The sequence below is a fragment of the Thermobia domestica genome, chromosome 13 (genome assembly GCF_964235325.1).
Source record: "Thermobia domestica chromosome 13, izTheDome1.hap1.1, whole genome shotgun sequence".
NCBI classification, from domain to species: Eukaryota; Metazoa; Arthropoda; class Insecta; order Zygentoma; family Lepismatidae; genus Thermobia; species Thermobia domestica.
Genome location: NC_137466.1, coordinates 136,172,995 through 136,187,455, shown reverse-complemented (window position 1 = coordinate 136,187,455; position 14,461 = coordinate 136,172,995). Strand labels below are relative to the sequence as shown.

General features: G+C 35.8%; 1 non-coding gene across 1 annotated transcript; it reads left to right on the top strand.

Moving 5' to 3' along the window:
- Positions 1-1,768: 1,768 nt before the first annotated feature.
- Positions 1,769-1,840, top strand: TRNAP-UGG (transfer RNA proline (anticodon UGG)). The gene has a single exon. It is a non-coding gene; the product is annotated as a tRNA-Pro (tRNA).
- The last annotated feature ends 12,621 nt before the right edge of the window (positions 1,841-14,461 follow it).

The window sequence follows — 14,461 nt, the reverse complement described above, 5'->3', positions numbered from 1 at the left end:
GCAAGGTGACCAGACGTCCCGTCTTAGCCGGGACAGTCCCTTTTTTCCAACCGCTGTCCCGTTTTTTGATTCTCAAACGGGACACCTAAATGTCCCGTTTTTAAACAAAAGTGACCCAGGTGTCCTGTAATTATTATTCAAAATATAAACGGTCAATGCAAATTCTACACTCTTCCGTACCAACACTCATTGGGAAGGTTCAACTGTGTCTGGAACTTCTGAATGTTGCAAACATGGCTTTACTTCATCAGCCATCAATTTTCCATTCCGCAGTAGAAAAAATACAAGGTCAAACGTTTACAGTTTTTGAGGCAATTTCTGTTTTATATGATTTAAAGAAAAATTTAGCTTCAAAATCTCATTTCAGTAGCTGCGAGAAAACTCTTGAGAATTTGGATAGGGGGAGTTTTATTTCTGAATATTTACTGCAGTTGAATATTTAGATAAGTGAATAAAAGCCCTTGAAACTTTTGAAGCAATTCAGTTAGATTACGCTTAAAGGTGTACCATGTTGGCAGGATATACAAAAACTGTAGACTTTATTCAGGAAAATAGTCCTTTCGTTCAGATTGATGATACTGCTCTTTACGACGACTGCGTGTATTTAAAAGAATACTTGACACCAGAAAGATTGACTAAGTGGAACTAAAATAGAGTGTCTCCTGACAAGTTCTGGGTAGAAGTAGTTTCCCATTTTTGTTCTAACGTACCATACTCAAATCTTCTAAAGGGGGCCGCGGTGGCTCAGTGGTAGAGCGTTCAGCTCTGGCGTATGGGGTCCCGGGCTCAAACCCTGCTCCCGCCAAGTGAACTTTGGGGTGGACAAACACCGTGTGCGTGGGTTTTCTCGGGGTACTCTCGTTTCCTCCCACTTTCTTCATTTCATTCATTTCTCATAATCACCGTCTCCTTTAGCCTAACCGGCATAACCGTGGGACGTAAAAATCTGATTTCATTTCACTTTTTTTTTTTTTCAAATCTTCTAAAAGTGTGTTCCTTCTCTGTTTGCCCGGGACTAATGATACAACTGAACTTGTATTCTCGCACATGAATGTTTTGTGGACAAGTGAGAAAACCCAACTGTCTATAGATACTTTGAAAGCTGTGCTGATCAGTAAGATTAATTTTGATCAGCCTTGTATTGATTTCTACAAACTGTTGAATATAAAGAACTGTCAAAGAGGATCCAGTCATCCCAAAAATACCAGTGAAAGTTACGCTAGATGATATAGTAAAGAGTAACGGATGTTCAATAATGAGGTAAGTAGTTTATTAGTAGTAAAAGGTACTGTTGGATAGTACTTAAGTTAGAAACGATACTCTTACTTGTGTATTTTATAATTGAAAACACTAGTGAGTCGCAAAATGCAACCTGGAAGTCAGATATTTACCCCCCGTCGGCGATTCATATGCGTCCCGTTTTTGCAAGTAAATATTCTGGTCACCTTGCCGTAGAGCAAAACTTTTACCGATTATCCACCTTTCAGATTTCCATCAACCACCTACGAGTCTGACAGCGTCCGCAGTGGTACAGTATTTGGAAAGTAAAAATGTTTTTTATGATAGAATTTAGGCTAATTTCTTTCAGGTTGTGATCCATAAAAAAGTTTCAATTCTACCCTAGAGCGAGCCATAGTTACTCAAGTTGATCGCTCTCAATTTCTATTGGAATGTGTGACGTCGATTGCACGACAAATGTATTGGTATCACCTCTTACTCACTAGATGACAATCGTTGAGTGAATAAGATGAATAAAAACTTACATGTTGGCTCGTTGGTCTAGGGGTATGATTCTCGCTTTGGGTGCGAGAGGTCCCGGGTTCAAATCCCGGACGAGCCCGTTTATATTTTTTTTTCATAATTTCATACTTGATACTACTATCTCTGCCTAAGTTATACATACAAACTACGGTAGAATAGAAGCGTCATTTGGGAAGGACTTGGAAGTGTAATTGTCTGCTCCCGAGTTTGAGAAACATACAGATTTTTTAATTTAGCACCCCTTTCAGCAGTGAGGTAATTTTGCTGCCCCCTAGCAAAATTGAAATGATGCTACTGTAGTAAAAGGTTGAAGCAAATCACATCGGTAAAAATTACAGTACAAATTTACATCTACAAGCTAAGAGCAGAGTGATTGTATACCAGGCAAGGTAATAGGGGAGAATAGCCAAAATCACACCACTTTTTACATAAATGGTTTTAATTCGAAACTTTTGAAGAAATTGAAAACGATTTTTTCATCTTATTGAACTTTATAATTTTCCAATGCTTTCATAGTGATTTCATAACGATATCTTATCATTTTCATTGTAACGGGATGTTACATATTGTCTTTTGTTTCGATTAACTCTTTGTTTATTCATGTTTGAATCAGGTTATTATGATCTTTAGCAAATTCGGGTTGACCGACTTATACTTTATCTGCACCTTGTTGCAAGCTATAGGCCAAGAATTACTTAAAATTCTGAGCCACTTTCGTTCTCTTTTTATTAAATAGAAGACAGTTGTTGATATGATTTTACTCCGTGATTCTTAGAAAGATATTATAGAAGTTAAATAATTTTATGACGATTACTCACTAATGATTGATTCTAATTCTATCGAAAATAATATTTATTTGTCATAGTTTGTCATGATATTTTGACATAATTAAGTAATTTTGAAGCAACGTGTGTTTAATGTTTAATATTGTATCTATGAATTGCTTTAATATGAGTTGCTAATTTTAACTGATCCTGCTCCAAGCAACTAACTTTCTTCGTATTTCTGTGAACTCCAATCAAAAATATATATCTCCGATATGTCTATTTAGTAACTTCTAAGAAGTGTGTATTTAATGCTTATGAATGTAGTTCTGATTGTTAAGTATATATACTATGAAATATGGTTAAAGAAATTAATGAATAAATACAAAGGATATGAAATACTATGGATTTTATACTATGTAATTATATGCAGCAGAACATGTAGTTTGACAAACTGCCGACAAATGATATGGAATTAATAAACAACATAACGGAAGATTGAATAATAGTCTTAATTAACATGTATAAACATAAGTTTACAGTTCATGTCATCTAGATTGGAGTCTACTTACACCTTTTCTTGCTTCGTTCTTTACTGAAATCCATTCCCTTATCTGCAGTCTTCTTACAATGTTAAATCGCCGTGCGTAGCTCGAGATGCGTCACAGCGATGGAACCATTTAGAAGTAACACATACTTGTTAGAAGCCTTGTGACAAGATTTACATCCCGTCCCAAGGTATAGTGCATCACGATAAAAATGGTGATAGTGGCCTGCGTTTGGTGCGATTTACACAACAGGTTTTCCAAATCGCACTATGTGAAGCCAAAATCGCACCGTCATTTGAATACATGCTAATTTTACAGTAAAGTATATGGGTAAAACAAATGATTATTTCCATGGAATGTCACATTATTTTATTCGTTATATTAAGATAAGGAATAATACATCTTTAAAGAGAAAAAATACTGCAATATAAATAACCGAGCACAGAAATAACACCTTAGAAATAAGCTAAGTAGAAATGCTACCTACAAATAAAACAAATTAATATTTCTATGATATATCACATTCCTTTATCTCAATGTTATTAATAGGAAGGGGAATATATGATTAAAGAAAAAATATTCATATTTTGATTCAATGAGCAATAATCCATGAGCAATGTTGTTCATGATCATATGAAACATAAACGTATCTATATTTATGGAAAATACGGACAGCTACGTCTTATGCGCAGAAAAATCACATTGGAATGCACATTCATCTCCTGAAACACACGCACAAGACGACCCATGTATCCAGACTTTACACAAAACACACTGGACTAAATTTTGTTGACAAAGGATGCAAAACCAATCTTGTTCATTGACATTAAAAGCCACATTTGAAACACTGAGAATATGTGGCTCAGAACATCGTGATTTGGTTGTATCTACTTTTTGAATACACTTTTTGGTGTTAAGTTTCCTGAAGCACATGCAGACCTAGCTGAACGTTCAGAAGGATTAGGTCTCTCCACACGTTTAGATACTCTTGATTGCCTTTGGCGTTGTTTTTCAAGATGCTTTTTATAAGGACTTGATAAGAGAACTTCTGTTTTTTGTGGTTGCCTATTGGTAGCCTTACTTCCTCCTGCTATTGGACTGAACAGCGTCACTTTGTTTTCTATAGACTGTTTCAAAACACGATTCATAGACTCCGGAGACATTTTCCATATTGTTGTGTACTCAGTTTGTCTAAACAGTAACGAGAAACAAACCAGGAAAAACTATTACACCACGGAAGCTAAAATCGCACTGGTGCGATTTCGGATACAAGATAGTAGTGCGATTTGAGAAACTATGCCATTTTTAAAAAAGTGATTCTTTATACGCACCTCACTAGTTAAAAAAAGAATAACTTGAGTTTGTCACTATAATATTAATGGTATTTTGTTTATTACTACTTATTGAAACATAAGCTAATTCTTATACCTTAATTCCTATTCTACTGTGAAATACCCCGAAAATTTAGTAAGGAATACTTCAATTATATTGTACTGCAACTGCACACACACACATAACTTATTGAACGTCGTCACTTTACTATGAAACTATGGGAGTATGCTTAAGTATTTAATGTAACTACCAGATGGTATGTTAGTAATACTGTTCTTTTTAAACTCGGGGTGGTGCGATTTAGAACCCGGTGCGATATCGGGAAATCTCCCCTACTTTTAGTATTCTAAATAAGCAAAACGATAAAATCAATTAAACTAACAATATACTTATGCATAACAAAGAGTATTTATGCATAACAAATGTTCTATTTCATTTATATATAAAATCAATTATACTGTTCTTCTGGGCAACCAACTTTTCAATAAATCTACTCTTTATTTATTTATTTATTTATTTATTTATTTATTTATTTATTTATTTATTTATTTTTGTCTATTGATATAGTTAATGGATTGAGACGATTGTGAGTTATGACATTTCTTTAAATGCTTTTATATTCTTTCTTATAGTAAAGAAACTTCCAGCTTTTTAAAAGCGGACTTCGTAATACTTATTGTGATTTTCACAAGTTTTGTTGTGTGCTGGAAGATCCATAAACTCCTATGTCTTTCTACGAATTCAACATCAATTTCTACGACGATATACTAATGGCATCTGCATTAGACTGCAAACGTCTGCTGTCTCGTGTACTTGAGTTGTCAGCAATGCCACTTAAAAAAAAAAAAAAAATGTTAACAGTATACACAAAAACATGTAATGTATTAAGTTATTCTGACCGTTGCAGAGGTGTCTTTAATAACGAACGCTTTGTCCGTGTGTTCTTGCACAGTTGTCTCAAGACACTTTATGGTTGTTTATTTGTAATTACGTTCTGCGTCAGACGTCAGGCTATAGGCTATGGGACGAAATTTACAGCTTAAAAGTGAGATTACTGTAATGTGTTCGATGCTCTCCCACCAAGAATTGAATCTGGAACTTGTGCACCAAAGGCGTACATTAGCCACTTGATAAACGAGAAGGGCAAGGTATTTCATGAAGTCAACCAAACCACGGAAAACACCAGAGTTAGCTGAGTCTTTGGACTCGTAATGGAGACATACAGTATGTTCAAACACACCAACAATTGATGCAATCAACCAAAAGTGAGCGAATATGACTTTTTTGTTTGCTACAAGATTATTATGGGCCTTATAAAAATGATAATACGAACGAGTTGTGATAGAATGTTTGGCGTGCGTACATGTGTGCACTCAAATTATTTTGTTGGGGTTCGTCCAGAATTTGGGAGGAATCCAATACTACAAGGTACTATGTCTATGTCTATAGACCCATTGTAATTCTACCCATAAAAACAATAAGCAATTCTTAATTTCTGCCACTCATGTTCGCAGAACAAAATGATAGATTGTTATTTAATAAGAAAAGAAATAGTGCAGATAAGGTGCAGGATCAAATTTTTAGGCCACATTAATAATTTCTTTACTAAACCAATTAGTTTTATTACGAAAAAATACAAACTATGTCGAGTTACAAAGTTTTGAGGGTGGATTCGGCATCTGATACACATATTACTTACATGCAGCATAGGTTTAAACCCTTTCCCGACTGTCGGGACTTTTAAGTCCCATTTTCTTTGCTTAAACATTTCTTCTGTGTGCGTTATAATGACGAAGCCTATCCGCTGACTATCATCATATCAAGTTATAGTAAGAAAAATTATTCCGTCGGAAAAGGAAGGAAAAGGGTCGCGTTTCTTACAATTCTCATGCTTCTTTTCTTTTTCGGTCAAATGTCCCATGGACTTTTCAGGTCCACTGCTAATTCCCGTCACGTAACAACCTCATGGGGAATTGCAGCCGATGTCCGCCTTCGCAGCAAAAGGGCCATCTACGACTGTCCGACTCACGGAAAATATGCTACGAAAGTAGCCGTGCCGGCACAACAACGTCGAAACAACTTCCCACAGCTCGGCAAAGGCGTGGCAAACCTACAACATTAATTATAAAAAGATATCGGAAAGAGAACATTCCGAGGGTTGATTTATGGACGACAAAACGGCGACGTAGCAGTAGGCAGTATGGCGTTTCGAAGGCTGGTTTAGCGTCGAGAATTCGGCGGCCTAGCGGCTAAGTAGTCTCGAAAACGACGGCGGCACAGAGGCTCTCAGTTTCTTCGGCAGAGAGTCGGATGTGTCACCAGTCCTGCCGCAACGTCGCGTCTCTGCCAACATACAGTCGGCAAAAGATCGGGTGCTACCTGCCGCCTCTTATCCGAGCCGGCAAAAATATGTTTTTTTCTGTACATAGTCGTACCGGCGGCCCGCCACCGTCGGCTGTGGCCCTCCCAATTTTCGACCGCGATTTCCACATGGGGAAGCAAGGAAAGCAAAACAATGATATTTTCATTTCATAATTTGACAGCCATTTTTTTTTTTTTTTACTTTAAATTAACTTTGAAATTTCGACAGCTTAGTTTTCATCTCTTGATGATAGTTAACTTGGCTGATTATCTCGTAACTTCTTTTTATTCTTTTACAATCCGTAAATGCACTAAATGATAGGCAGTAGTTTGCAATTTGTCAACTAATTCTCTAAAGTATAGGAGTAATGATAAGATTTTTGCTACAAGAAATCTTCCTTAAAATGTTTCCATGTCAAACAAGCCTTAGACTTACTAATATGGAGAGAGTATTTTAGGGAAACCTAACACTACGAACCTATCAAGAATGTAATGGGGGGTATAGAGGAGTATACGGTGTATACCCACCTAACATTTTTATAGTTCAGCATACATTTTGTTTAATTCAGAGATGTAATGGAGGTATAAGGGTGGGTATAAGCCAGGGGTACACCCAGGTCCGGACGCCTCAAACTTACTAATTCAACACACATTTGCACAGTCCACAGCAAAAAATTTGCAACATGACCATGTAAGTTTATTGTGAAACGGCGAAGTCTTTTGCTCCAAAATAAGTGTTCAGGGGAGGACGCCGAGGTTTCTCCTGGCGTGATTCCTGCCACTTAGACGTTATGTTGATTCTCTGCGCTGTTAGGCGTAGTTTCCCAATGATCTTACATGATCACGTTGCAAATTTTTTGCTGTGGACTGTGCACTTTCTTAATAAAACTATATTTGTTAAGGAGAGAAGTCACCTATATAGCATGAAGATTTGACGTTACATTTCATTTGTACTCCTCTTCTTATAAAAACAATATTATAAATAGGCCTATTATATACAGGGTGATTCTTTTAAAACTCACGGATTTCATTTGGGTCTAAAATTTCTAACTGATGTCCGATTTTCATGCGGTTTGTGGCAAATGATCAAGGAAAGATGGGGGATTTATGGGACTATGTTCACTGATTTAAATTCACTTTTCAGATTCACTTTTATTCCTACATAAACCTTATTTTCCCAAGAACGGGTATTGCAACTAGTAAATAATAAAAATAAACAAGATTTTGTTTTATACCGTACAATATACTACATCAATCAGTCATTTAACAATCCATTTTTCTTTTTCTTCATTGATTTCAATATAACAATGATTCTTGTAACTTAAATGTATTCCAGTTACTATTTCTCTCTCTTCGTTACCTGCAACAATGGGTACAACTCTTACTGAAATTATGAAAAATTACGAGTACTTATACTAAAATATATACCGGTAGTCTATATTATGCTTTAAACAAAATTTATGTTCATAAAATATAAGCAATAGTTAAACATTATAATGAAAAAAAAAAGAGATACACCATTTCTTACTACTATATACATGTGTAGGTTATACTTCTATCTGAAAATGGAAAGGAGCAGTAAAGTAGATGCTAGCTGTTGTCTCGAAGATTGTCGGGGGTGCACAGAATGTCTAAAAACTCACTTAGAAGGATGGCAACACCTATCTCGTCCCACAGGAAAACGAGGAAAAAGGAATCACAGAAAGTTGACAGGGAGATCACCAGGAAAGATGGGAATGAATGTTTTGCTCAGCGTTTCTCGACAACTTGAAACGTTAGCAGACAGTGTAAAACAAAACGTAAATTCGTTAGAGAAAGGACAAAGGGAATTGAAGCGAGTACTAAGTAGTTTAAGTGAAAAATTGGAAAAAGAAAAAGAGAACTATAACATTGGTTCCAAGTGCTCTGGAGCCAAGCATCACAGAAAACTGGAAGAACAAGGACTGAAAATGGCTGATCTAAATACTCAATTATCTACTTCACGGTTACCGGCTCACATAGAGTGTAATAAATGTAGCTGTGAAACGCATCATGCTCAGAGTCATAATCGACAAAGTGAAGGAACTTCCGGTCTCTGTCCTACTACAAAAGTTTACTTGTATGATGGTATATGTACGCAACCATCAGATTTCTGGCGAACAGTGTACTTGTGAATTATGCATACGACAAGAAACTGATTCGTATCCAGTTGCTGAATGTTGTTTTGATACATCGTATTCGCAACCTGCACAATGTACATGTGTCTCTGAAAGACGTCGCATTATAGGAAGTCCAATGTACCTCTCCCCACAGGTTGTTAAGTCATATTACGTTCAAGACCATAAGACTTATGAACAGGGTGGTGAAACGCTTCAGGGTTACGTGAATGCGTTATTCACATGGAACCGAAAGTGGTCGTTAGAGAGTGATATAACTGAATTAAGGACGCCAGAGTCACTAGCAGTGAATAAAGTAGAAGCAGGTATAGTCATTCAACGAGCATCCGAGAAACTGGAAGATTTGCGGGCAGAAATGATGAAGTTGGCCGATGGAAAACGGTGCCCAATAGAAAAGCCTTGCCCGGTGCCAGGAATGAAACCAAGACCTAGCTGTTTGCTGGCTTCTCGTATAAAGGAAAGTTCACCTCAGAATAAAGATAATATACTTTCATATCCTTTTGTGGCATCAGATCGAGGAAATAAGCCACTCAATCCGCAATCAGTAGAAAATATATCAAGCTTAGTTTATGTAGACACGCAAGGAGATTCAGATGAAAATGATTCTTTATGTAAGTATGAAGACGGACGCGAGAAAATTGTACTTGTTACGAATTTAGCAGGGTCTGGAGCAAATGTACAACCACTTACATATCCTATTAAGGAAATTTTCACTAAAGATAATGTTCTGTCTGTATAAGAAGTCTCCAAATTATCATCATCTTCTAATAAAAGAAAACAGGAAGAAAAGAAAATAGAAGAAAGTGAATATAAAAGAAAATCAGAGGAGAAAAATCACAAGTTGAGATGGGAGACAGCTGCCTTGGTAAACAAGTTATACCAATCATTAAGTGTTATACGTCCTGGCAGTATAGCTCCAGTTGAAACAACTTCTTATGCTATAGTACGTGCTAAATCTAAGCATCATTTCAAAGAAATAAATGAGGAATTTATAAACACGTGGGAGCCAACTGAAGAAAATTTCAAACGCCTGATTCAAAAGTATAGATCTTCAAACTCATACACACCAATTGCTGCTGAATGTTATCCATCATGCTCAGCAAAGAAAGCCATGTCCTGGGATGAGACAAAAGCTAAAATTACTAGAGGTAGGCTACTATCTTGTCCATTTAAAGGAAGAAAACATTCACTACAAGGTGATTTTGACCACCAAACGCCAATGCCTTCAGTGGATTCTGAAGAGGAAGCGAGCGCATTACAAGAACAATCAAATGAAGCAAAAACAGGTGAAAATGCTGAAAGTGAAAAGGAAACAGTAGAAGTAGAAATTTCTCCAGAAGAAGCAGAGAACGTTCAAGAGCAATAATATAAGGAAATGAGTGATAACAGTCCTTGTATTTAAAGTTATAATGGACATGAAATATGGCAATGAAGAATATGTTTTATTCAATTAATTTTTAAGATCTTTTCTTGTTTCTACTGTTATGTTGTTGAGTTCTTGGTAAAAAAAAAAAAAAAAATGTCCAAGTCCTTAATAAATGGCTAAGTCTAATGGGTAATTAGGGATTCTTTAAGGGTACAACTGTAGTGCATCTGGATATTTCAGTACTCACTAAACGTTGTTTTGTGACCTCTTGTACGTATCGTTACAGTGTTTGTTTATTTACTGTTACCAGCCAAAGACTGCTGTGCTCAGAAGTTTATATTCTTTACAGCTTTATATTTCCGCAAAATTTACTATATTGCAAAACCAATTGAAATGCCTGTTCTTCACAGGTGGAGAATATATCCATGGAAAGTATTTAAAGCTCTTTCCAATTTAGGATACGAATTTCCATAGAAGTGTAATGATATAAACCCATAAGATTGTGGGCAAAATTTTAAAATTCCTCTCTCCCTTACGACACGCCCTTTAATCAAAGTAAAATAATAAAAATCAAGCCTGAGGTACGTAGGTATTATATTCCAAAATACGTTTGAAAAGGTCAACCGTTTTCCCGTGATGTGATCAGAATTAGCAGATAACGTCGCTTTGAGTAGCGAAACAATATACATACTGATGAGCATAACTAAAGGACGAAAGTAATTTCTCACGCTGTGTCACTCACAAGTACTCGCGCAAATCCAGGGGGGATGAAGAGAACATGTCCCCTCCAATCTTGGAACTGAGGGTTACTATCTCCTCCAATAATCCTATTTGAAATGTGTTTTTTAGGAGGAAATGTGATGATTTGTGTCCGATTGGCACAAAGGAAAGTGAGATGACATTGATGTCCCCTCAGAATAAGCTTCAAATCTGCCTGTCTCCCAATGTTGAAGACAACTTTGCTCCCCTGATCCTCCACAGCATTGATTTTCAATTATAAATATTTTGAACATCGCCTTTTAAAAAAAAAATATTATGGGAACGGTTTTACCCGTTGCCCCCAATGCTGAAGACAGATTTGCCCCGCTGCTCCCAAGTAGCATAGATAAGTGAAACTTGAAACATATAGAAAATAATGCTCCACTTCACATACTGCTTCCTCTAGTAACAGGAGCACACTTTGATATTATGGTCTGAAACTCATAATTCTAACGTTAGGTGTTATGATATGATAATACAGTAAAAGTTAGATTGAATATTCAAAAGCAGATGTCACAATTGACAGGACAACAAGTTATCTAATGAAATAGTCTAACTATTCCTTTATTAATCGTGAAGCGATTTGAGGAAACGTGGCAGAATCATTTGGTCCAGATGTCGCCTTTTTCATAAGTCAAAACAGCGGAAAATATTAATTTGCTTCATTGGAATTCTATAACAGATGCAAGAAATAATTAAAATCACATTGACTAATATAAGCATAACTCGTTGTTGGTAAAAGGTATCAAATATCAAAATTAGAAAGTTGAAAGCAGTATCAGATTAAAATATATGTAGCATATAATAATTATGAAGTAACGTTTACCCTTTATTGGTAAATATATATTTGAACGATATTGTTAAAATGTACAATCTCATCTATTGTCTAGACTAGGGCTTCTCAAAGTGTTCTCCGCGTAGCCCTAGGGCTTCTTAAGAAGTGATCAAAGGCTCCGCGAGATGCTTGGGAATACTGAAGAAAGAAACCACGAAACACAAAATAAAATAGCTATTTCAAAACAAAAATTCTCAACTCAATGGGATAATATTTTCAGATTAGATTGCTCATGGTTCGAAGATTTTTATGGTACTATGTATACTATGAATCTCCGCGCATTTCGAATTTTTTGCTTTCTGATAATTACCAGTTGTGACCAGAAAGCAATTTTCTTCGCATTAAGTAATATTACATTTCAAAATATTTGCTGACCGTTTCTCTACATTTGCTAATCTTCCATTCTTTTGCCAGAGTGTATATTCCATCGATTTTTTTTTTAAAAAAACGTTTATGTCTAAAAATATTTTTCCTCCCATGGATTTTATCTTCCATCTCTACCTGCTTCATCTCCACAGGAAAGAAAATATGCTTTGTAAAAGTATATAAGTTGCCCGGTGGATGTTAGTATCTAGATAATCCTTTTCTAACAGCAATTCAGGTGTTCTGCAGAAAATTCCATATTTCTTTTGCTTGTTTCGCTGGCTCCTTTATAAAAGCGGGTAGAGCGTGCAGGAATTTGAATTATTTTTATATCCGCCCCTTAGTTCACTAAGGTTGTCACAAAATTGTTTTTTTCAGGAGAAGCAAAAAACGAAATCAAGATATGAACTTCTTATTCATTAATTTTCCACTTCTATCAGAGTTACAATGTTTCACAGACATGAATGTCTACATATTTCAAATGATATTACAAACAAATTTCAATGAATTATATTAATAACAATGCCTATTTTTGTATTATTACTGCAATTAATGGACATCAGTCTTTAGTTTTCTTTCAATTCATTCGGCGTATTTTCAATATAATGCATTGGATGTATTCCTGAGAACGATACTAAATGGATTATAGCATTAAATGTGTTTCTACCTATATTTTTTAGTTTTATTTGCTTTAACATTGCTAGGTTAATGTTAAATAATGAAGTAGTAATTCAATATTAGTATTATTACCTATTACTACAAGTAGAGGGGTGCAGTTGTATCCCAGGGTTTCCGGATCATTAGAGTAACTTGGGTAAAGATGATCTACTTTTTCTTTATAATCTATTTTCCACTCCTGCAATTGAGGTGAGGTTGTTGAATTTATGAGCAATTAGAAGACTGATGTCTTGTTTGTGATACCTCAAAAGACAATTTTATTTCAGTAAATTTAAGAACTTAAAATAAACAATTTACCAAAACCTTCAAGTGGAGCATCTTCGGCATGCATGTGGGGGAAAGATGCCTCAGTTCCACAATTTTTGAAAATGTGTTCATCAACATCATAGAAACAGGCAACTACGCCTTTGTACCACTAATATACTTTAATTTCTACTAACTATCTATTTAATTATAAAGAAAATTTTCAACAAAATGACAAGTATTCTCCATGTATATTTTCTAAATCCGTTTGCAAACAATAGATAAAAATAAAAGAGAAAAAAGAATTGTGAACCTTACATATTATTATCATTTGTTCATTTTTTCAAACTTCGATTCTTGCGATCACAATTAATGCAGTGGCATGCAGTGAACCTACAGTTTAAATCCAAACCACCGTAATAGTTCAAATTTTCCAAGGCGTTCACGCCGGAAATCGAATACGGAACTTCGTGCACAAAGGGACACGTACTAGCCACTAGACCAGAGGAGAGGATGGCTTTCTTTTAATTTGTATAAACCTGCTCCTTGTAAAAGTAATGCGTCCCCTTATAACAACTTGCTAGCTACAACGCTGGTACATCTATGATGATATCTGATTTATTAGTGGAAATGCTCTTCATTTTGCAATGAACGAATAGTTGATTTGGTAGCTCAGTGGTAGAGCGTTCACCTCTGGTGCATGTGGGTCTCTGGTTCGATCCCAGCTCGCGCCAAGTGAACGTTGTGGTGGACAAACACAGTGTGCGTGGGTTTTGTCGGGTTTTCCCGTTTCCTCCCAATTTCTTCACTCAACCATTTCATTCATTTCTCATCATCACCGTCTCCTTTAGCCTAGCCGGCATAACCATGAGACATAAAAAGAAACTCAACTCAAACTCAAAGAGTTGGATTCCCATGTAAATATCTAGAATTTCCAATAAGCCACAGTAGAATTTGAAGAAATAGAGGTAATTCATTCATTTGTGATTCGTTCGATGATTCCGATTCCAATTTCAAAGGAACTTATTCCTTACAACAGTTCCTTCAATGTCCCAAGGAACCAGTTCCTCCGAAACGGAATCATGGTGGTTCCTGCATTATATTGGAATTCTCGTAGTAAAAGGAAGTGAAATAATACATGAATTTTTATTATTCACTTGAGGGAGCAATCCCCCTAACCCCCAACACCAACCACTACTCTATATAAAAATTAAAAAAAAATATATTAAACAAAAAATAACTGCGTACTTACAAAATTATATAGATGACTACAATTCAACTGCTTGTCTCATACA